This window comes from Microtus ochrogaster, unplaced genomic scaffold, assembly GCF_000317375.1.
Source record: "Microtus ochrogaster isolate Prairie Vole_2 unplaced genomic scaffold, MicOch1.0 UNK1, whole genome shotgun sequence".
Classification (NCBI taxonomy): Eukaryota; Metazoa; Chordata; class Mammalia; order Rodentia; family Cricetidae; genus Microtus; species Microtus ochrogaster.
Genome location: NW_004949099.1, coordinates 2,577,887 through 2,602,647, shown reverse-complemented (window position 1 = coordinate 2,602,647; position 24,761 = coordinate 2,577,887). Strand labels below are relative to the sequence as shown.

General features: G+C 45.6%; 1 protein-coding gene across 2 annotated transcripts in view; it reads left to right on the top strand.

Moving 5' to 3' along the window:
- The window catches only part of Eefsec (eukaryotic elongation factor, selenocysteine-tRNA specific), a 220,970-nt gene that overhangs the window by 122,228 nt on the left and 73,981 nt on the right, over nucleotides 1-24,761 (top strand). The window lies entirely within an intron of this gene.

The following is a 24,761-nucleotide window of genomic DNA, read 5'->3' as shown; positions in this document are numbered from 1 at the left end:
TTCAGGATCAGGACCAGGCTCCCCGTTTGCCAGTGACCTTGCCAACAAAAGGCCTACCTCTTTGATTTAATTGTAGTGGGGCGATCTGCTCTCGTTACTGCGCGCCCGTTCCGCCTCTTGCGTCTGCAGCCGCACCGGTCCCCCAAAGCCTATTCCTGCGCCAGGCGGACCTCTCTGCCACGTCTGCCAGGCACCTTTTTCTTAGCTATAAGAATCTTAAACTTGCAGTTTTGGTGCAGCCGTCCACTATGCCAGTAATACAGATCAATCTGCCTTCTCAATGACCATAGCAGGTGCCCTGAAAGCCCTTTGAATACCCTTAGGAAGAATGAAGGCTTATGTTCTCCCCATATCCTCCTTCTTCAGGTACCATGGCCTGTTTGACTTTGATAATGACTTTATTTTGGAGGTATTACTTAATTAGACCTAGTGGTACCCACCTGTAATCCCAGCTATTAAAGGAGCTGAGGCTGGGGACCTTAATATGCTCCTGTCTCCAAAAGAAAAAGTGTATGTGTTGGGCGGGAGGAGTGGAACTGACAAGAGCTCAGTGGTGGAGTGTTTGCCTAGCGTAAGATCTTACAGCAAAATCTGCCCATATGCATATGTCTGGGCACTGAGCAAGCAGGCCAAAGCTCAGCCCTTGTCCTGAGCAAGAAAGGGTCATCCTATTCCTGTAACTTTTGCCATCTTTGGTGTAGAACAGTGTGGTTGGGCACAGGAAAGGGCATTTTCTAGGGACAGAGATGAATAGTGTTGTATGTCACATGAAGGAAGGTAGAAGAAAGCAGGGAGATCCAATTTGGGGGGGGGGAGACTGAGTTCTTATAAATCCAGAGACTCCATGGATGATGCAGTCAGAACTGGGCAGCAAGGCCCTGTCCTTTCCTAAGGATAATTGTGGATTAAAATCCCCTTCTCTTCCCCCAGTGTAGATATTCCTCTGAAGATCACATAAGACGAAGCCTTTTAAAGCCAGGGATTACAAGTATAGATTGTACAAAATAAAGCATAAAATTATGAAAATTGAAAACAAGAAGAGAGTTGTGACTATGTGCTAACTCTTAGTTGGAACAGAAAGAAAATTGATGCTAAATTTCTGAACAATTCCTGTGTTCAGCAAGGTAGACCTGTAGGGCCAGCTAGACTAGTTCCTTCCACTCTAGGCAAACACATATTGGCAGCTTGAGAGAGGAACTAAAGATAGGAAAGAGGTGTGATGGGGCTTTCAGGGGTGAGCTTTAATATAGGAGTCTCTTGGGCATTTGAGGGAGTAGAGAAGGCTTTTGATGGCAGTCAGTAGCTGCAGGGCCGAGAACAAGGGCTTGGAGGGAAGATAAAACCAACATTCCCCATCCTGGGTAGGCAGACAGACATTTGTGTGGGGATATGATCTGAAACCCCTGGCTACCCTTTTTACCCATCTACATCCTGACCTGTAGCCTCAAGCTTGTGACAGATGTTTAGCACCTGCACATCCAGCTCTTCTCTTGCTGTGGTATACCTATATTCCCAGATGACTTCTCAGGAATCGTACTGTAGGTCAGGGAACGCAGAACTTGTGATATATTTGAATAGTCAGCTAAGATTTTCAAGCACACTTAAAAGTGAGGTGTGGGGAGAAAGGAACGAATCAAGGAAAAGCTATTAAGGTGTGGTTAGTCCACAGATTCTCATTCTCAGACTGTTTAGACTGCTACGGGTACTGGAATTAGGGGATAGCTGTTGAGAAAGCACAACTGTAGTGGGGGGCTTCCTTTCATTGAAGACATTAGGGTGTGCCTGGTGGACCCAGTCAAACATCTCAGAAGAAGCTGGGCTGGAAGAGGGCTTGTTGAGGAAGGATGTATGGGACCCCTCATGTTTAATAGCACAGATCCCTGTGTGCACATGGCATACCCTACATGTCAGAGATTTTAACTAGCAGCATCCCTGGACAGGAAGGTGCGGAGACCTGACAAAATGGGAAGAAAAAAAGCTTTTGGGCTGGGATACTACATACAGGAAGTGATAGTCCTTCTTGGCTTAAAAATTCATGTATCCTTTAAATATATATGAATGAGAAAAAAACTATGACAACTCTGAGCACAGAACCAGAGAAGTGGGTCTGGGATTGGACTGTTGGTGTCCTGCCCCCAGACAAGACCTATCATGTGCCCAGAAGCTTTGTGGGCATGTTGACATTCTCTTCAGAGGCTCTCATGGGCAGCACGTGCACAGACGCTCACCTTGGAGCCCAAGTCCCAGTTTCTTGACCTATAACCCCTCCATTGGCTGTGATTCGTGACCAGTGCTTGTCAAGCATGAAAGGCATCATAAACTGTGGCCTTCTTCCGAAGCACAGTACCATCCTTGTCAGATTTCACTAATAGATGCAGACACATCTGACCGTGTGAACTCCCTTGGAGGCAGGACACAGCCATTCCAAATAAACAGTCATCCCCCGGCCATACTTTGTCTGTTCTGCTGCCGTGTCCAGTCCTGGCTGGGGCTGATTAGCTGAGTGAGGAAATTCTCATTTAGATCCCAGAAAGGTTTTACAGCAAACATCCTGAGAGTCACAACTTTCTGGCTGTCTTGGGTCTATAGGTTAGGGGATCCATCTGGTGAGATTTTATCTGGGGATTGTATGCGAATCATATTGCTGATGGTGATTGACTACTGGGTTGTAATATCAGAAACTGTCAGAGCCTCAGACATGGAAAAGAGCATGCTGGGACTTCAGAACATACCTGGCATCTTCCTGCTCTTTGGGCTCAGCCTCTCTGTGCTATACTGATTTAGTGCTGACAAACTGTGCTTGCTTCTGGCCAGGGTTGTGGGGCAAGGGATTCAGGAGGATTGGGGTAGTGCTTGGCAAGGCTTTTGCACTAGGAGTGACAGTATCTGAGTTAACATTTTTGGCTCTTTGTCACCTCTTGGTGTCACATGGGGAACTCTTTTTGTAGATTCAGAGAGATAAACGTGGTGTGGCCGGGCTGTAAAGACACCATCTCTAAGGACTGCTGAAGGACTTTATGAAATGCGATGTCCTTTGCAGACAGCTCAGCCGTTGCTGGGATAATGGTGAGATGGATTAGTAGCAAAGTAGATACTTAGTTTATGAGACATGTAGAGGGTCAGAATTTGATAGTGTATTCCTCCAAAGTTGTCATGGTCAGACGTATTTTGCTCTAGAGAAGAATAGGAAAACCTTCCATACTATGGGGCATTGTTGCTTTTACCTTTGTCTGGCTCTTAGAAATTGGTTACAAGGTGGCTGAGATTATAACATATGGAAAGAATAATTTTCCTCACTTCCACAGACCTCTACCTCCTTCTACTACTATTTCTTTTTTAAGTTAAAAAAGAATTGAGACAGGGTCACATTATATACCCTTATAGCCTATAGCTCACTATGTAGACCATGCTATCTTTGAACTCAGAGATCTGCCTACCTTTGCCTTTCAAGCACTGAGATTAAAGGCTTGTGCCACCAAGGCTGGCTCTGTCTGCTTTTCTTATCTCAGCCTTGGTGTACTCTGCTAACAGTCCCTAAGGTCCTTTGCACTCTCAAAACTACAGGTCTTTCTCTTTGGAAAGCTGCTCTCCTGACCTGGGCCTGTGAGCACTCAGCCTGACACTCAGCTTGCCATGGCAATATTTGTCTCTGAGTTTTTATTTCCATTGATGCTGACATCCTAGCTGTCCATCTGTCCTCAAGACTAGTCCCTGGATGACCCTACAAATATGTGATTAATAGGAGAAAAAGACCCTAGAGCAAATAATTGAATTGTTTTTCAGTTGTATTTGATTGGTATTGGATAATGGGTTGTTGCGGGAGGTCCTTCCGTTCCTCCAGCCTATAGCCGCTGAGAGACCACGCCCCAATGGGCTGGCTACAGTACATGAGCACCCTAGAGCTGCAAGACTTTGGGGAAGGGGGGGTTCTTTGAGAGAGCTGGTATCTGTTGATAGAAAGCAGTGTAACTGTTTGGTAGGAAAACGGGAGGTAGCAACCTACTTTGCAGATCAGGCTCTGAACATATATGGACTGTATTTTTGAGGCTTTCCCCTCTACTCCATGGAACAGTTACATCACATCACAGAGCCAATGTTTCCTCCTTGGTTAGTCCACCATGACTTAGCAAAATTACACAGTATGTCTACAAAAGGGATTATGGGTAGGGCTTGCTGCCTCTGTCATTGTTATTGTCTCTGTCTCAGCCATCAACCTCACGTAGAACGCCCCGACTCCATAATCCTTTTTGCTTAGTCCTTAGAGAATTGCAGCTCAGGTGTTGATCTGAGCTTTATACAGCAAACAGTCCAGGATACACTAGCTCATGAGACTTTGCCTTCTGTCTTAAGGATGTGAATCACGTTTGTAGTGAAGCTGTAATATCCTGTGGTCTTAGCAGGGCTTGGCTGAGGATGGACACTGGCAGGTGAGAGCAGGAGATTAATCTCAGGAGGCAGGTGGCAGGGAGGAAGGTTCTTTGCTGTCAACAGAAGCTGGCATTCAGCATTTTATGCAAGTTTTGTTCCTGTGGAAATCCTGAAGGCTTTTTCACCCCCTCAATTCCAATAACTACTACACTATGTCAGTCCAAATATTATCTGCAGCTTGACACACTGATCCCAACATGCACCTCCATGGTGCCGACATCCCTCCAGTGCTGAATTGGGTAGGTCTCCCCTTCTTCTTCTTCTGGCCACAGTTTTATGTTGTTGGTTTGTTTGGTTTTTTTTACTTTTATTGATTGTATTGAGCTCTACATTTTTCTCTGCTCCCCTCCCTGCCTCTCCCCTCCCCTTCAACCCTCTCCCAAGGTCCCCATGCTCCCAATTTACTCAGGAGATCTTGTCTTTTTCTAATTCCCATGTAGATTAGATCTATGTATTTCTCTCTTGGGGTCCTCATTGTTGTCTAGGTTCTCTGGGATTGTGGTTTGTAGGCTGATTTTCTTTGCTTTATGTTTAAAAACCACTTATGAGTGAGTTCATGTGATAATTGTCTTTCTGGGTCTGGGTTACCTCACTCAAAATGATGTTTTCTAGCTCCATCCATTTTCTTGCAAAATTCAAGATGTCATTTTTTTTTCTGCTATGTAGTACTTCATTGTGTAAATGTACCAAATTTTCCTTATCCATTCTTTGGTCAAGGGGCATTTAGGTTGTTTCTAGGTTCTGGCAATGACAAACAATGCTGCTATGAGCATAGTTGAACACATGTCATTGTGGCATAATTTATCATCCTTTGGATATATACCCAAAAGTGGTATTACTGGATCTTGAGGAAGGTTGTTTCCTAATTTTCGGAGAAATCGCCACACTGACATCCAAAGGGGCTGTACCAGCTTGTACTCCTACCAGCAATGCAGGAGTGTTCCCTTTACCCCACAACCTCTCCAGCATAAGTTGTCATCAGTGTTTTTGATCTTGGCCATTCTTACAGGTATAAGATGGAATCTCAGAGTTGTTTTGATTTGCATTTCTCTGATGGCTAAGGATGGTTGAGCATTGCCTTAAGTGTCTTTCAGCCATTTTAGATTCCTCTGCTGAGAGTTATCTGTTTAGGTCTGTGCCCCATTTTTTTTATATTTATTGAGCTCTATATTTTTCTGTGCTCCCCTCCCTGGCTCTCCCCTCCCCGCTTCAATTCTCCTCCAAGGTCTCCATGCTCCCAGTTTACTTAGAAGATCTTCTCTTTTTCTACTTTATACTTTCCATGTAGATTATATCTATGTAAGTCTCTCTTAGTGTCCGCTTTGTTGTCTAAATTCTTTGGGATTGTACTCCATTTTTTTATTTGTTCTTTTGATGACCAATTTCTTGAGTTATTTGTATATTTTGGAGATCAGACCTCTGTCTGATGTGGGGTTGGTGAAGATCTTTTCTCATTCTGTAGGCTGTTGTCTTGTCTTGTTGACTGTGTCCTTTGCTTTACAGAAGCTTTTCAGTTTCAGGAGGTCCCATTTATTAATTGTTTCTCTCAGTGTCTGTGCTGCCTCGGGTTGTATTTAGGAAGTGGTATCCCGTCCCAATGCATTCAAGTGTACTTCCCACTTTCTCTTCTATGAGGTTCAGTGTGGCTGGCTTTATGTTGAGGTCTTTGATCCATTTGGACTTGAATTTTGTGCATGGTAATAGATATGGATCTATTTTCATTCTTCTACATGTTGATATCCAGTTATGCCAGCACCATTTGTTAAGTATGCTTTCTTTTTTCCATTTGGTATTTTTTGCTTCTTTGTCAAAAATCAGGTGTTCGAAGGTGTGTGGATTAATATTTGGGTCTTCGATTTGGTTCCATTGGTCCTCCTGTCTGTTTTTATGCCAATACCAGGCTGTTTTCAGTACTGTAGTGCTGTAGTAGAGTTTGAAGTCAGGGATTGAGATGCCTCCAGAAGTTCTTTTATTATACAGGATTGTTTTGGCTATTCTGGGTTTTTTGCTTTTCCATATGAAGTTGAGTACCGTTCTTTGGAGGTCTGTGAAGAATTTTTCTGGGATTTTGCTGGGCATTGCATTAAATCCGTAGATGGCTTTTGGTAAGATTGCCATTTTTACTATGTTAATTCACCGTTTTATGTTTTGACACTCTACCCTCAGGTACAGTGCAAGGCCCACAATGCTACTAGGGAGGCCTGACTGCTCAGATGCTGTGGGTGAATTAGAAACTTTGTGGGGCTGGTCTACTTAGGGTCTCATGTTCTCAACTTACATTTGGTAACTTTTAGAGGTAGTGGATTCAGAAATGGAGCTGGAATTTGGCCTGATGTAAAGAGAAAGCCCAGAGAGGATAGAGTTATCTAAATTACTTCCTGGGTACTAGACTGTACACTGGAGCCACATCGATTACTAGTGGGCCATTAGCAGCAATCTGAAGACAGTGGTATTACCCTGAAAATCCCCACTAGTCCTTTGCCCTATCTTTTACACAAGATAAAATAGACATGGGTGCTGAAGTCTTCTCAAGGCCAGTCAGCAGGGACCTCCATGTATGCTCTGGCAGGATGTATGCTCTTCCTTCTGCAGGAGCTCCCAGTAGGTAGGAAATTCAGCTGGACCTGACTTCAACTCAAAGAGCCAGCTAGAAGTCTTGGAGCCTCCTGTAGTCACTCTATGAGGGCTTGACCCTACAACAGGTCTAGCCTGTTCCCTTAGGGGTTGAATGCACATGGTTCTGTGCAGGAAAAGCTACATCTGGGCCTAGGTCCCAGTATGAGATGTGGCAGCTACAACCTGGGTATCTTGGGAGGGGGCAAGCCTGGAGCAATGCTGTCTTCTCCCTAGGTAGCCAATTCACTGAACTTCCCACAAGGGCTAGTTATGTCCAGCCCTATGGGCTCGAGAGTCCCATTGTTGCTAGTCCTCCAGAATATCTATGGACTTACAGGTCTGAGACCGCAGATAAAACCAACCTTCCAAAACAGATACTGCCTTACCGGATGGCTGCCTGCAGTGAGAGCCATGTGGACTGGGAGACACGTGAAAGTCTTCCCACCTACAGTCTGAGTTCACACTTTCAACCACCCTTTCTCTTGAGGGTCAGAACTTGCAGAACCATGCTGACTGGCTTATACTTCCTATGTGGGCAGGTAGTTCCCCTGTCTGCTGTAAAGTGGGGTGAACATGTCACCATCCTCGGATAAGAGTGAGGGAATTGCATAGCTGTTCTAATTTACTTTTCTGTTTTGTGATAAAATACTGACCAAAAGCAACTTGGGGGAGAGAGGATTTATTTGGCTTATAAGTTACTGTCTGTCATTAGAGAAAAATCACCGTAGGAACTTGAAGCAGAAACTTTGGAGAAACACTGCTTACTGGCTTGCTTCTCCTGGCTTGTGTGCATAATGTGTTTGTTTGTATACAATGTAAGCTCACCTGCCCAAGGGTGATATTACCTACAGTGGCAAAGGCCCTTCCACATCAATCAGCAATCAAGAAACTATCCCACAGATATGCCCACAGACCAATCTGATGGAGGTGATTCCTCAATTGAGGTTCCCTCTTCTCAAGTATAAGTTTGTATCAAGTTGACAGAAACTATGATAATGCAGGTCCCATGCATGCACCTCAATGCCTAGGTTAGATCGGTGTTGCTATTGTTGACACCACAGGATGATCTGGCTACTGCTATCCTCTGCTTTTAGTAGGACTTCACCCAGTGGATGCCTATAAAGCAGATGGGTGACAAGGAGAGTCTGGCCACTTCTAGTGGATATCCCTGTGGGATCTGCCTGTTGTTGGAGGACCAGTTTGGGCAGACTCACAGACTCGCAGAGTGGCCCTTGCATCTGTATGTCCTACCACAAGGCAAGGTCCCTATCCTGTACAAACTCTGAGTGGGACTGAGGCAGTTTTGTTTCTAGATCAGGAGACTGATTTGATCAGAAATAACATTCATATAGTATGCATCCCATTGTTAGACCATAGGTGAATCATTCCTCTGCAGTCCAGGCTACCTTTCTGATGAGGACAGCATCTAGAAGGGCTTTAAGGCACTTGTCCTTTTCACCCTTGTTTCCTTCTCATGGTAGGGAAGATGGCCAGGAAAGCTCTGACTCAGGGTAGGCCATGGTGGATAAGGGCTCACCACAACCTTTCCACCATAGCCTTGGGGCTACCATGCCCTTCTTTGGCCATGGCATATGACATGTGCCTCCAAGGAGAATGTGAGCTGCTAGTAACCCAAGAGCTGACAGGACTACAATTTGGCACTTGAAACAGGTTCTCTATTGGGAAGTGAGTGACAGCCAGGGGTTGGGAACTAGGTGGGCGTAGCCTTGGTGCAGGAATGCTGAGTTGGCTGGACTGTGCCCAGTACAGGCACCTAGCAACATCTAGTCTGTGCAGTCTCCAGCCGCCTTTCTATAATGTAAGGAATCTCTGGCTGCAGTGATCCCTGTGGCCTGGTGTGGTCCAAGTTATTACTCTGCTTGCCTCTGTGAAGCCAGTGCTGCCCTCTCCAGATGTCACTGCCACATCTCACGCTGAGGGTGGGCCACTAAGTATAATCAGTCCTGGGGAGACTGCAGTGGATGGAGTGTCCTTTATTTCTTCATGTCAGAAACCAGTCTTGCCCCTTAGATGTATGAACCAGGAGGAGGGCACAGCATCAGGAGTGGTTGGGCCCACAGGTGAGTGGTACCTAAAGTAGCTGATGGACATGTGAGGCTCTTTTAGCAGCAGACTAGAGCTGGCTGCTTTGTAGACTGTCAAAGAGCAGAAACAGGAAGGGGATATCTGGAAGAAGCAGAGGCTCCAGGGGAGCTGAGTCAGGAAGTAGGTTCTGGGGACCCAATGTGGTCTCTGGGCTTTTGAGACCTTCTGCTTCTCCTAGGCTCCCTTTGTCACAGACAGCCTGTGACCACAGTGTGAACTTGTTCAAGAGCCCCAGGACCCACCTGTGCTTTAGGAAGGCCTCCTACCCTATATATGTAGAGTAAATCCCACAAACAAGGATGTCACTCCTGTCCTTTCCCAGTATTGAAATGTGAGGTCCAACAGGCCCTAAGCCAGTACTTTTTGCTTGTAGGAACAACTATGTCTGTGCTTGTAAAAACTCAGTCACATCACAGTTGCCTGGATTCCAGTCAGCCGGAGCCAAGGAATGGATGTCTCTAATAGTGAGATGACATAAGGCAGCAGTTCTTACCCTGTGGGTCGTGACCCATTTGGGGTGGAACAAGCCTTTCTTTCACAAGGTTTGACTAAGACCATAGGAAAGCACAGATATTTACATTATGATTTACAACAGTAGCAATATTGCAGTTATGAAGTAGCAACAAAGTAATTTTATGCTTGGGAGTCACTACAATATGAGGGATTGTATTAAAGGATGGAAGCATTAGGAAGGTTGAGAACCACTGGTCTAAGGAGATTCTTATCACGTGGTTTAGGAGAGCTGGGCTCTAAAGTGGCTTTGACCACCAGAGAGGAAGAGTCAGTAACTGTGTTTGCTCTGCAGGCCTATGGTAGACAGTGATAGGAAAGAATGATTTTATTCAATGTCCACGGTCTTCATTCAGTACATTGTGAGCACTTGCTTTGTGCAGGAGCCATGCCAAGTCACAGCTGTTCTTAGAAGTTAATCAGTACAGGGGACTGAGTGACTTATTGAAGTGATAGTGGACAGTGAATCTGGGCCTGCCATGTGGGTCCCTGAACTGTCAGCTCACAGCTGTGGCACAGTCTCTTCCTAGGTTTACTCTTCAGGACAGTGGGCAGGAGAGCTGTCTTTGACAATAGGCTAGAAGTCTTAAGTGATTCAAGGGATCCAACCACTCAGTTATCCCTGGAAAGAGGCTCAGCTCAGCCCAGGCAGGGTTCTATGTCCCCAATAGTACTATGCCAGGACACCCTTACTTCACCATGGGGAACCAGCATGCTGTCTAGAGACTGGAGAGAGCTGCTGGCCCTCTCCAGCACAGCCCACCTGGCTACACCTGCAGCCTGGTTTAGTCCCTCCCCTACCTGGTTTCATTCTGAGGCTCAGCTGTGACCTTTGTTTTTGTTTTTATCCTTAAAGGAAAGTTGAGTGTTTCCTGAGTATGTGTGAAGTCAATGCACCACTTAAACTGAATGCTTACATTCTTTCTTTAAGAATAAAAATAAAACAACAGTAAAAGCACTGTCAACATTGCTGTAATTATTCACAGGCTTTGACTTGTAATATCAGAGGGAGCAGGCAAGTGAGATGCCTTATTAAAGTAGAGACACTTGCCTGCTTTCGTTTGAAGTTTTGGTAAAATACTCCATTATAACATATTTCCTTAAAAAATAAATTTTGTTCATTCAGAGTTTGGGGATTTTTGTCCTTTTCAGAATATTGAAATGAGCTGACACTGGGCAAGGGTCACTCAAGTGTCTGGGCCTACCCTGCGGGTCCCTGAGCTGTCAGTACACAGCTGTGTTACAGCGTCTTCCTGGGCTGGCTATCAGGACAGCATTTGTGAAGACATCAAATATGGAAACGGTGCTGAGGACCAACCTGTCCTGTGCTGCATTTGTACCCACTGACCTCACTGTCTGCTGGCTTCACTTCCTGGCATATATGCTTAGAAGCCTTCGAAGTGAAGTGGACATCTGAAGTCTGTGGGAACAGAGACTTCTGTGGGGGGAGGGGCAGGCTGAGCAGCTGAGGCCAGTCTTACAGGGCCTCTATACTAATGCTAGGGCCTCATACTGAGAGGAGCTCAAGGTGTTGGGGCCATGAGATATCAGTCCAGTGAGCCTTAAAAGTATTGAGGAGGTGGCCTTTCCAGGGCTTGGTGAAGGTCAAAGCTTAGGAATGGTGAAGGAGAGACATGCTATAGGTGATCCCAGACCTCTGGCCTGAGGTTCTGTTGGGTAACAGTACCCTTGCTTAGAATGAGATCCCCAAATGTCTAGACATAAACAGGGTTTATAGCCAGGACTGTGACTTGGGTTTCAACAAAGTATAGGTGATTGGAGACCCGCACTTGGTAGGTACTAGGATGCAAACTAACAGGCGAGTTTGCAGCTTAAAGTTTGGGGTAGTTTTATATCTGTCAGTGGATCCAAGCCCTGCATTCGGGCCTCTAGCATGAAATGATCAGGAAAGTTTAAAAGGCATAGCTATAGAGGACCCATGAAGGCTGCTTCTGATATTCTCAGGCTCCCAGTCATTTCTTGTTCTTGCCTCAGGAGCTATCCCCATTCTGAAAGGTGAGGGGTGCTTCTGGGGACCCCCAGGAGAGGCAACCCTTGCCTGTTAGGGCCAGGTAACAGAAAGGGCAGCTCCCTGCTTCCCAGCCTCCTACCTCCTGCCTTCTTCTCTGCTGCTGCTGCTGTGAAACAAACCGGGGTGCCTGAGCGGAAGGTCAGGAGTTTAAAAGCTTGTTTGATTCAAGACTGGGGTAAGAGACAGGAGGGGAGTGCGCTGGTTTTATATGTGGATCCTAGTATTTTCTTTTGAGCTGGGGCGGAGAATGGAGGGGCAGGGAGGGAAGGCAGGCTGCCAGAGGGAACATTGCCAAGCAGAGCACTGCTAATGCAAACCATACGGCCGACGGGCAGGCAACAGGGCCCATCTCCTGGCCTACTTAATGCAGTCCTTGCAGGCAGGCAGGCAAGCAAGCAGGAGGGCAGGCAGGCAGCCTGGGCAACAAGACTGCTTAACCCTTCAAGTACTGAGCCTAGAGCAGGCCTTTCCACTTCAACAAATGTGGCCATTTCTGTCCTCAGCCCTAGGCTGTAGGTTTAACAGCAACTTTAGCTCCTACCCACTGGAGCATTCCTTCTCCCATTCATGATACTCTGAAGTCCGTCCAGCATTCTGGGAGTCAGCTTAGCTGGGGTTGGGGGAAAGCCATGGTGGACAGCCATAGGTCTAGAGCAGGTACTTTGTAGCCAACAACCCTCCTGGGAAAGCTTGCCTCCCCTTGTTAGGCTGTTCCTAGAGTCTTGCAGGGATGAATAGTGTGGATAGGCAGTTGCACTGCCACATGGGAAGCTAGGTTTGTCCAGGACTACATAGCCAGTATTCAGTCTCTGTTCCCACACACACCTGCTGTTTCCCAGCTCAGCAAGCATACCCCATATCAGTCTCTGAGGTCATGAGTGTGGAGGCAAAGCCTATGCGGACCGGGTACCAATGACATCAAGTTAACAGTCAACCTGTATGTAAAGCCTGCTGCTGTAGTCAAGTGATAGATGACGACAGAGACTCTTCAGACCTGCTGATGGTCTGCAGTAAAGGGTTTGACTAGCTGGAATAAATTCAAAGCCAGGTGCAGAAGCAGGTTTCAAAATACCATTGAACTTGGCCCCATTTACACATGCACTCAAGTTTGTATAAATGCGTCAGAAAAGATCTGGAAGGAGACAGTACAGTGTGAGCAGTGGCTATCTTGGGGGAGTGAGAGACAGTGGAATTTAGGGAGCTCAAAGAGCTTTCATGTTTTAGTCTGTGTAATTGGTGTTTAACTCTTTACAACGAGCCAGCATTCATCTGGTTCTCGTGGGGCTTTTATGAAAGAAAAAACATAAAGAGCCAGAGAAAGAGGAACTTTTGTTCTACTCTCCCATGTCTCCATTGCCTCCCTTTTGTGCCTTCACCCAGCTCAGGCTCTGGAAAGCCATTCTCTGCTGGAGAGGCCTCTGGTGGGGCCTCCCCTGTTCTGGTGGGCCCATGGCCACCAGTGCCTTTGTGTGCTGTCTGCAACCTAGCCTGACCTACTTGGCACTCAGCACAGCTGAAGCCTACCATGAAGTAGCCCTGTCTCTGGGTCACCATGTTAGGGCTACTCTATGAGTGGCAGCCTTGCTCTGTGGTAATGAGCATGACACCCCACTCCCTCTCCAGCTGTTTCTGCTTGCTGCTCCCAGCCTTTGGCTCTTTCCCTGTGTACCTTCCTCAGAGAAACATGCAGGGCCTGTTATTTGGTGCATCCGCTGTGGCCTCCTGTGCACATGCATAGATGATTCTGTCCTTTTCTCAGGGGTTGCCATCTTCTCTAGCAATGCTCTGTAGATGCAGCACTTCAGTACTCCTGGCCTCTGCTATGGCAGTGACACCACACTCTTGCTGTTGTAAGGCACCAAAACAAGGCACTTAATGTCCTTCAATAGGTAAGGAAAAAATGAAGACTGTAAGAAATCAAATCCCGTATTTTACATGTAGATCTGGCTCCAGTGCACGTGTACCCTGCACATAGCCTCTAAAGTTGCTATAAGTGATTGTTACATGGTTTAAAGCACTCTTGACACTTTCACACTCCGTCTCTCCAGCTGCTGTGTGGTTCCTAGGCAATACCCTGCCCTGCAACAATTCTTGGCAGTTCTTAGCTTGGGGCTCTGCAAGCACCCATGGTAACTCTCAGTCTTAGCTTAGACTGTGGTAAAGGGTGACTACTTCTAGCTACCAATTCAAACACTATAGCCCCAAAAACTGTATGTAGAGGAGGGGCTTGGGTGGCCCGGAAGATGAAGATGTGGATGTACAAAGATCTGCCTCTTAATTCTAAAATCCAAGTAAGAAAAAGACCTAGGCCTGGCACATGAGGCTCCTGGAGAACTTTGCTGTGGATCCCCATGTTGAAGAGCAGTACTTGAGATGGCTCAGTTACATCTTCCTGAAGGACTTGACAATGAGAGGCTCTCCTTCTGGTCAGTGCTGTAGAACCCTTGCTCTGGAGTGCTCAGGAACCTGATTTGCTAAAGCCGTGTTCCAAGGGCAGGTCATTGTGCTCTGGGGCAGGCAATCAGATATCTTGTGGCCTACACTGGGTGGGTCATAGGACTGGGGTTGGCAGCTTGGACCTTCTGGTCCCCTGCTCTAACTCAGGCGTGTGTAATAAGTTGCTGAGTTCCACTGAGTCATGGTGGCTCCCAGCCAAACCTCTTTCTATCAGGAGACACCCAGGCCACTGAACATGCCTTGAGAACTTCGAGAACTTACATGGTAGTATCTAGCAGAGGAAAATTTTGAAAGAGTCTTTGCCCCATCTTGCTGTGAACAGAGCTCAAACCTTAGGGCTCAACTCAATACCTGACCTTGTGGATCACATGAAGTGTCAGGGGCCAGTGGTGGGAAGCAGGTTGCCAGTCTGTGAAGGCCAGGAGTGAGTTGCTCAGGCCTCCTTCCCGTAGCCATGGCCAAGGTCCATAGGGAGCCCTGTGAAACTTTTGATGTGCCGCTGGTGCTTGGCTCCACCATGCTTGTTTGCCTAAGCACTGCTCCTGCCAGTTCACTCGAACCTTCTTCTTTTAAAAACATGCTTCTTGCCAAAGGTTATTTTGGATCTGTTTTTGTTTATCAGGTAGGATTGTTCCAGCACAATTGAAAGCAGACCCACATGTTGACACGCAGTGGAGCTGCTTGCCAGGGCACGCGCACATACACACACGCAGGATATGTGGGAGTCAGCCAGAGCCCTTGAATGTAAGTGACTTGAGAATGGGTTCCAGGGAGACTTCTCCATAGGAGGCTTGTAGCTTAAAGAAGCCCTCAAGGAATTGGTGTGAGATGACTGTCAGCAAAAGCTAGGATAGGTTGATGAGTTTTAGGGTCTAGGTGACTCTAATGTGGCTGTATAAGGGCCTCACTACTCTAGACATGGGCTTCTTTCACTGTGAATGGGCTCCTTCATTCTCAGGCTGCTGTGCAAATTCTGTATTGGACAACGGCTGACCAGATGTAGGTCAGGGGCAAAAGAAAGGGATTGCCAGGCCCTGCAGCTGGGCCTCCTTTTTGAAGCAACAGCTCTTTCTTTGGAACACAGCTGGGTGCTTTATGCTGGAAGACTTATAGTGGGTTTCTTCTGAACACCCCCCCCCCCGACACACACACACACACATACACACATACACTGGACTGGGCTCCATACTGCTCAGAGGAGCCCATTCTGAAACACGACCATTTGTATCCTGTTGTGCCTTATAGTCCTGTGGCACCTGGAGGCATGCAGATTGCAAAGGGACTAGGTGCCTAGGTTTGCCCTCTTCAATCCCAGGCCAGGCTTGCCAGGGAGGCAAGTGCACCTGTGCAGCTCTGGATCTCTCTAAAAAGGAAATAGAGTCCAGAGCAGAGGCCTGTTGCTTATGTTCAGGTACCTCTGGTAGGAACCAAAGTCAAAGAGTTTATTTGCTTCTCCAACTAAAGGCATGTCTGCTCTGAGCCCAACAACCCAATAAAGATGTCTGCCTCCTTCATGTCCTGCTTCTACTGTATTTGGCTCCAGTAGAGGCAGCTGCTTCCAATGTAATCTGATGTAGCTCCAGGCTGGCCTGCTCAGGGCTGCCCTCCTTCCTAGCTGGCAGTGTTTTGCCACACCAGGGTTCAACTTCCTATTGTCTAACACTGCCTGCTGAGGTTCAGGTCTGGGGCCTGATCCTCTGACTCATATAAGTGGTCAGCAGCTTGACAGAGCAGGGGCCCCCGTGCCTGGTGACATGTGTGATACTGCGTCTCTCATTCCTTCCATAGCATCCATTTGCAGTCTTGGACCAATGACGGCACCACAGTAGGAAATACAGGGACACTTCAGCTTTCCCCTTAAGTAGGAGGAGGATAGATTTTAGCATTTTCTTCAGAGTTTTTAAAATAAGATAAGCCTAATCACTAAGCACCTTACTGAAGAGTGTCTACAGCAGACCTTGTCCTGCCAAAAGCAGGTGCCATGGGCCAGCTTTTCCCCAATAGCTCCACAGTAGCCATATAGCACATACAGACTGTGGCCCAGTTCTATGACAGTGCTTTGGGCGACTGCCTACTCTTAAACATTCTGGACATCTTTTCTCTCCAGTGAACAGGTCACACTGCCACAAAGCTAACTGCAAAGCACGAAGCTAACTATGCTTCCTAAAGTTCTGCATATAATTCTACCCTTACTTGGGAACTCAGCTCATTTTGATAAATCAGATGTTATAGGGATAGGGATTATGGAAATTTATTAAGTGACTCCATGCCAACTGGTCCTGGAGGGGCTTGGTGTGCTGTCCAAGGGGAAAGGTTCTGGTCCTATGTAGTCCATTAGGTACAGTGTGTTCTGGGCTTAGGGAGCATAAGCAAGGGGAAGGACTGAGGGATCAGTACAGGAAGGAAGTAGAGTCAGGGTCCCTAGCCATATAAAGACCCCTTGTGGATGTGTGGTGCTGGTATGGTAGTTCAGGTGAGGATGACAGTGAGAGCTAGCTAGAATGCCACTGGTCTTTGTGACACTTAATGAACTTGTGATCCTCCCACCCTGCCTCCCAAATGCTGGGATTACATACATGCACCACCACACCTATCCTAGTTACCATCTTGCCCCTTTTGAATATGTGGCACCAAAGACTGAACCTAGGGCTTTTAGTGTACTAGGCACAACTTTCTGCTACCAAGTGATTCATTGGGAACCAGGACTCCTGATAATAAGAGTTTGAAAAGAGAAGGCCTTCCTTCTTGAATATCTGTAACATGTGATGACTGGGCAGAGGTGGGAAGCCTGTAAAGAAGGATTACGGGAGTAAAGGAAAGCCAGGGCTGGTCTCTGCCATGCTCTTAACTGCCTGGTGGAGGTGGAGGCTGCCCTTTCCTTTCCCGTCTGCCCAGACCCGAATTATTAAACAGAAACTATATTAATTCCAATACTACTTGGCCAATGACTCTAGCATATTTCTAGCTAGCTCTTATATCTTAAATTAATCCATTTCTATTAATCTGTGTATCGCCACGAGGCTATGACCTATTGGTAGGTTTCCTAATTGCCCTGGAAAGTGGGAAAACCAAACAGCTCTGAGATCTGCACTGGAGGGGAGAACTAAGGAAAGCTATTGCTCTGTCTGCTGGTCCAACACTTTCAGACCTTCCCAGCAGTGAACCACATACAAGGAGGGAGGCAACTGCAGCGATCAGACCTCTGCTCACTCTGGACCCAGAATTCTCAGTTCAAGCAGATAGTAGACCATATGTGCCAGGGAATTAGCTCCTGAGCTGAACACATCCTCTGATCATAGTGTAATAGGAAATTTCCCTCCCACCCGCAAGTTTCTGAATAAATGCTCAGAGGTTTAATGTTACTTATTAAATGCTTGACCGGTGGCTCAGGCTTATTATTAGCTAGGTCTTACATTTAAATTAGCCCATATTTTTTAACTATGCTTTGCCATGTGGTTCATGGCTGGTTACCTTAAGTTTTACATGTCTTGCTTCCTTGGTGCCTGGCTGGCATCTTCCAGACTTCGCCCTTCTCCTATATCTCTGTTTGGATTTCCTATCTGTCTCTATCTTGCCTTGCCATAGGCCAGTGGGAGCAACACATATTCACAGCATACAGAAAGACCATCCCACAGCATCACAGACTCAGGATCTCCACAGGAATCCTCAGGGATTTTACTTTGCCACAGAGAGAGATCAGGACCACAGATCACAGCATGAGTGCTGTCCTACCTAAGCTTCTCTGTACCCAACTCCATTCCTTGTCTTTCTTTCATTGTCATCTCCTACACAGACACCATAGCATGTGCCCAGTCTCCCTAAGTTGCATTTGTTCCTCATTTGCAGGGGCAAAAGTAACTTGGGCCTCCTTTCAAGGTAGCACCTGGTTACAGCATCCCAAGATATGAAAAATAAATTATGGATTTCTTCTCCAGCAATGGCTGCCACACAGGAGGAGTCACTGCATTTCCCCACTGGATTTGTGTTTCAGGTTTGTCCTTTGGCTAGAATGCCCACTGGCTATTCCCAGAGCTGCCTTCTTAACTCAAGGTGTGATTTTGGCTCCCGTCCCCAGCACATCCCACAAAGACTGTTTGTCCAACCTCTTCTGGCATCTCACCTCTTTACATGATTCCCAACGTTTTTCTTTTTTCTCTCTGGAACATAGTCTGTACTTAGTTACCTGGATTCTTGGCCTTTCTTCAGTTGATGGACATCCCCCAGGCGTTTTCATCCTTCCCTTTGTGATTGTTAGGAATATTTGAGCTCTGTGTTCAGTGTGCACCCCTATGACCTCACTCCTCGTGGGCAGAAGCTTGGTAGGAAGGGGAAGCCTCACCTCCTTAAGGAAACAATATCTCACTGTTGTTATTTAGAATCTTCCCCATGAGGGATGTGCCTCTCCTCCCCATCTGGTAATTCAATTAGGCATCTTGGGCAGTGTAGACTATGGATATGGACTTTATACTTCATGTTATAATTCAGGGCTAAATTAATAAAGGTTTCATCCTTTACCACTGGTACTCTCTCAGTCTGGCTCCTGTGTCCCCTTGACACAACTGTCTGTACTTTGAGTATTTCCTGACTTTGAGATACTCTTTGCTCATCTGGTTATTTCCTGTCATAGCCCTGGAAGATTCTCCCAGAAGTCTCTGGTTCTTTTTACTGGAGAATGATCATACAAACCGAGATCTAGGCACTGGTACTTCACTGATAGTGGATCATCATTTCTTCTGAGCCTTGGTGGAAAACAGAAAATACACTAGGGTATAGTAGCCCTTAAATTCATACTTATAATGACAGATGAAGATATATTCCCCACACGGCACATATTGCTGCTGGGTGAGAGTTCCCGACACTAGCCAAAATCTGTGGGGCTCCCTCTAGCCTTCCTTTCTCCTTAGTGATAATTTCTTCCTGTAGAAGGAGCCTGGCTCCTATGACTGCACCCATAGCTGCCTTAGAAGTCTTCTCTGCTAAGATGATAGAAGTGGTTTGATGATGTCACCCACAACACTATGAGCCATTGTTATGTGGGAGCAGAAGTGTTGGTATTCAGATAGTTATTTAGCACCAGCACGCGCGCGCGCACACACACACACACACACACACACACACACACATACCCCTGTGCAGAGTCAGGCATGTCTCTGTGTTCCGCATTCCTGCTCTGTTAATAGCACTGTATTGTTCACATTTTGTACCTTGAGTTCCCTGCGAAGACTTTGTCTTGAAAGATGCCCTGTGTAAGGCCAGGCCTGCCTATATATTGCTTAGTTTTTGTTCTCAGCTTAATACAAACCAAGTCATCTGGGAAGAAGGAACCTCAGTTGAGAATTGCCTCTATCAGATTAGCCTGTGGGTTATATATGTGGGGTGTTCCCTCGATTGCTGATTAATGTAGGAGGACCCAGCCCACTGTGGGCAGTGCCGTTCCTAAGCAGATGGGCCTGGGCTGAGTAAGGAAGATAGTTGAGAATGAACTAGAGAGAGCAAACCAATAAGGAGCATTACTCCATGGTTTCTGCCTCAAGCTCCTGATTGGGATTTCTGTCCTGACTGTCCTCAGTGCTCTACTGTGACCTGAGAACCTTTTCCTCCACAAGTTGGGTTTTTGGTCAGTGTTTTAGCACAGCGACAAATCTGAATACAGCTCATTTTCCTCTGCCCTCTGCTGCAGTCACATTGGTACAAATGCCCCTTCCTTTGTGTTGTAACCAGTGTGCATGTTGCTTCCAGTCTTGTTGGACTTTTATTCTGTGTCTCAGAGTATGCGTTTATGGCACAGAGCTTTTTTTTCTTTGTTTTTGTTATTTGAGTGATTTTGGTTTTTAAACAATTTTCCCAGAAAAGAATTTCTAAGGAAGTAGGTGGTTTTGGCAGATGTTGCAAAGACAAAAGTCAAGGCTCAAGACAGCTGGTATGTTTCCCTCAGAGGTACAGAGGTGCCAAACAGGAATTTGACTGCATCTCCTGACTCCTTATCCTTCTCACTACTGGAGGGAAAGCAAGTATGCTTTCACTGTGAACTAGATGTGCCTGAGCAAGACTGGACCCTGCCTTTCTCTGACAGTGATCAGCAGGTCAGAGGGCTTGGAGTCAGAGTCCTCTTTGATGACACTTGCCTCTGGGACCCAGCATAGGGCCAAGCCATAGAAAGAGGAAAGAATCAGGAATCCCCTTGAGCCTGAGCAGTGGGACCACACCTTGACCTTCCAGGAAGCACGTGGTAATGGGCTGGGGCAGTGGGTGAGAGCAGAGGGCCTATAGCCTGTACTTCTCAGGTGACAGCTAGAAATCCACATTTATAAATCAAGTTCTCTGTCTTCTACGTATGGTCATCACTTAGGATAAGCCAAATAAAACCTGGGTGTGTGGGTCCTGCCTATTGACCAGTTTGGGATGTCTGTTCACCTACCTCTCTGCAGTACCTTGGCAGTCTTCTCTCTCTGGAGGCTTCTGACCTGTTTGTGAGAGCTGTGGGGAATGGTCAGTTCCTGTATCTATGAACCATGTATTCGGTTGCAGCTGGCTATCAGTATGGACATATGTTAATAGCACACATGAGTGGGTACAATTGTACCTTTGTCATGTCTAGGGGTCTATATCCAGTGGAAAGAACAAACTTCCATGTCCAGAACTAGTATGGCAGAATAAGTTTGTATTGCTTGCTATTTAGTATGTTGTGTGTTATCTGGTAGAAGATTTTTTTTTAATTAAAAATTTCCGCCTCCTCCCCGCCTCCCATTTCCCTCCCCCTCCCCCCATTCCTCTCCCCCTCCCTCTCTAGTCCGAAGAGCAGTCAGTCCTCCCCGCTCCATCCAGGTCTAGGAAGGTGAGCATCCAAACAGGCTAGGCTCCCACAAAGCCAGTACATGTAGTAGGATCAAAACCCAGTGCCATTGTCCTTGACTTCTCAGCAGCCTTCATTGTCCACCATGTTCAAAGAGTCCGGGTTTATCCCCTGCTTTTTCAGTCCCAGTCCAGCTGGCCTTGGTGAGCTCCCAATAGATCAGCCCCACTGTCTCTGTGGGTGGGTGCACCCCTCGCAGTCCTGACTTCCTTGCTTATGTTCTCCCTCCTTCTGCTTCTCATTGGGACATTGGGAGCTCAGTCCAGTGTTCCAACGTGGGTCTCTGTCCCTATTTCCATCCATCACCAGATGAAGGTTCTATGGTGATATGCAAGATATTCATCAGTATGGCTATAGGATAGGATCATTTCAGGCTCCCTCTTCTCAGCTGCCCAAGGAACTAGCTGGGGACATCTCCATGGACACCTGGGAACCCCTCTAGAGTCAAGTCTCTTGCCAACCCTAAAATGGCTCCCTTAATTAAAATATATACTTCCCTGCTCCCATATCTACCCTTCCTTTATCCTAACCATCCCATTCCCCCAAGCTCCCCCCATTCTCCCCTTCTCACTTTTCTCTCCCCATTTCCCCTTACCCCATCCCATCCCACCCCCAAGTTCCCAATTTTTGCCCGACAATCTTGTCTACTTCCAATATCCAGGAGGGTATGGTAGAAGATTTTTTATGAATGACTACACCATTCTTTTATGCATTTTTATACCGTGTTCTGTAATGTTGATGTGAAGAATTTCTTTTGTGTTTGGGACACAGGTCCTTTGTTAAATAATAGTTATGGAGTTTATTACTCCCAATCTGTAGGTTTTCTTTTAATCCATATCTGAGATCTTTAATTTTGATAAACCAATTTGTCTTTTTTTAAATTAATGGCTTATGGTTTTTGTTTTGTTTTACACTCTGTGCCATCCCAAATTAATTTTTGTTTGGTGTGAAGAAAGGCTTGAAAGGTGGGGGGGGGTTGTTGATTTTGTTTTCATGTTTGTATAATTATTTATTTTAAAAAAAATCACTTTTCTCCCATTAATGCCTTGGCATTTTGTTTTAAAAAAGTGAATTACTTGGGCTGGCAGGTTGACTCAGCAGAGAAATGTGCTTGCTACAAAGCCTGAGGACCTGAGTTCAATCCCAGGACCCAGGATTTCCATGGTAGAAGGAAAGAACTGACTTTTGCAAGTTGTTCTCTGACCTTCACATGTACATATACATACATAAATAAATACAATTTTAAAATTTATGTAGATTGTTTAATATATGTGGGTATATTTCTGGGCTCTGTTCAGTGCTGTTGATTTGCCTGTTTTAATTACAAACTCATGGTATGTCATTTCTGTTATTTCAGAGTAATTTTTAAATGACATACATTGAGTCTTTCAACCCTATTCATCTCACACATTATTTTGGCTCTTCCAGGTCCACTGCCACTATACAAACCTTTCATGTTAACTTATTTTTAAGTATGTTGGGATTGTGACTGGCACTGGGTAAGACCCATAGAACACCAGAGGCAGCTGACCTCACTACTGAGCATTCCAGTCCAACATGGTTCATCTTCTGTTGCTTTAGGGTATAGTTTTTCCCACTAAAGAGCTTCAGTTTTTAATATCATTTATTAAATTTATTTCTACATATTACTTATATTACTGAAAAAATATTTTCTAACAGTTTTGCTGTTTGAATATAGAAATACAACTGAATTACATATTTGATGCTGCTGTGATCACACATTGAACATCCCCTCCAAAACTCAGGTTTTTTGAGGGTATTTCTAGACTCTGTTTATTGGTTTTCTGTAGCTTATCTTTTCTTGATATCTGAGATCTTTAATTTTGATAACTTCATCTTTTTAGATTAATGGCTTGTGCTTTTTGTATTATAGATTGCATGCCATCCCAAATTAATTTTTGTTTGGTATGAAGAAAAACCTGGGGAAGGGGGAATTTCTGTGGTTTTGTTTGTTTTCTCATGCCATTCAGAATTTAGCCACCATTCTAACAGTTTTCAGAGACAGAGCCTTTAAAGAAGGTTTAGGCCACATTTCTAGCTTTTAAGTATGGCTATAATCAGCTTTCCCCCTTGGTTTATTATGGTATTCTTATAAACCTAATTTCATCTATTTATTGGTATGAAAATAAGAAAAGTATATTCTTTTCAGAATCTGTAATGGCTCACATTTTTCTAATATTGACATTTTGAACAACCAACTTTTTTCTTTTTTAAATTGTTTTATTGAGCTATATATTTTTTCTGATACCCTCCCTTTCTTTCTGATCCCCTCCTATTCTCTCCCATGGCCCCCTTGCTCCCAATTTACTCAGGAGAGCTTGTCTTTTTCTACTTCCCATGTACATTAGATCCATGTATGTCTTTCTTAGGGTCCTCTTTGTTGTCTATTGTGAATTGTAGGGTGCTTTTCTTTCTGTTTAAAAGCCATTTATGAGTGAGTACATATGCTATTTGTCTTTCTGGATCTGGGTTACCTCACTCAATATGATGTTTTCTAGATCCATCCATTTGCTTGTAAATTTAAAGATGTCATTATTTTTTTTAGTGTGTAGTACTCCATTGTATAAATGTACCACATTCTTCAGTTGAGGGGCCTTTAGGTTGTTTCCAGGTTCTGGCTATGACAAACAATGTTGCTATGAACATAGTTGAACACATGTCCTTGTGGTATGATTGAGCATCCTTTGGATATATACCCAAAAGTAATACTGCTGGGTCTTGAGGTAGGTTGTTTTCTAATTTTCTGAGAAATTGCCATACTGATATCCAAAGCGGCTATACCAGGTTACACTCCCACCAGCAATGCAGAAGTGTCCCCTTTTCCCCACATCCTCTCCAGTGTAAGTTGTCATCAGTGTTTTTATCTTGGCCATTCTTACAGGTGTAAGATGGAATCTCAGAGTTGTTTTGATTTGCATTTCTCTGATGGCTAAGGATAGAACAACCAACTTTTAACTGTTGATTCTTTTTCTCTTTATTTGCTTTCTGTTCCATCGATTTCACCTTGTTTCCTTTTTTCTGCTTTCTTTGAGCTATTCAGCTGTTCTCATAATCTCTTGAGGTGAGAGCTATATCATCAATCATCCACCATTCTTCTTTTCCAATAGATACATTTAGTTAGAGCTTTCCTGTAAATCCTGGTTTAGTGTCGTCCTACTGATATGTCCTATTTTTAAACACCTGATTAAAACGTTCAAAATTTTTTTTTAATTGAGAAAAGGAAAAAAAAAGTTTCCGCCTCCTCCCAGCCTCCCATTTCCCTCCCCCTCCTCCCACCCTTCTCCTCCTCCCCCAAACTCCTCTCCCCCTCCCTCTCCAGACCATAGAGCAGTCAGGATTCCCTGCCCTGTGGAAAGTCCAAGGTCCGCCCCCCTCCGTCCATGTCTAGGAAGGTGAACATCCAAACTGGCTAGGTTCCCACAAAGCCAGAACATGAAGTAGGATCAAAACCCTGTACCATTGTCCTTGACTTCTCATCAGCCCTCATTGTTCGCCACGTTCAAAGAGAGTCCGGTTTTATCCCATGCTTTCTCAGTCACAGTCCAGCTGGCCTTGGTGAACTTCCAATAGATCAGCCCCATTGTCTCAGTGGGTGGGTGCACCCCTCGTGGTCCTGACCTCCTTGCTCATGTTCTCCCTCCTTCTGCTCCTCATTGGGACCTTGGAAGCTCAGTCCAGTGCTCCAGTGTGGGTCTCTGTCTCTATCTCCATCCATCACCAGATGAAGGTTCTATGGTG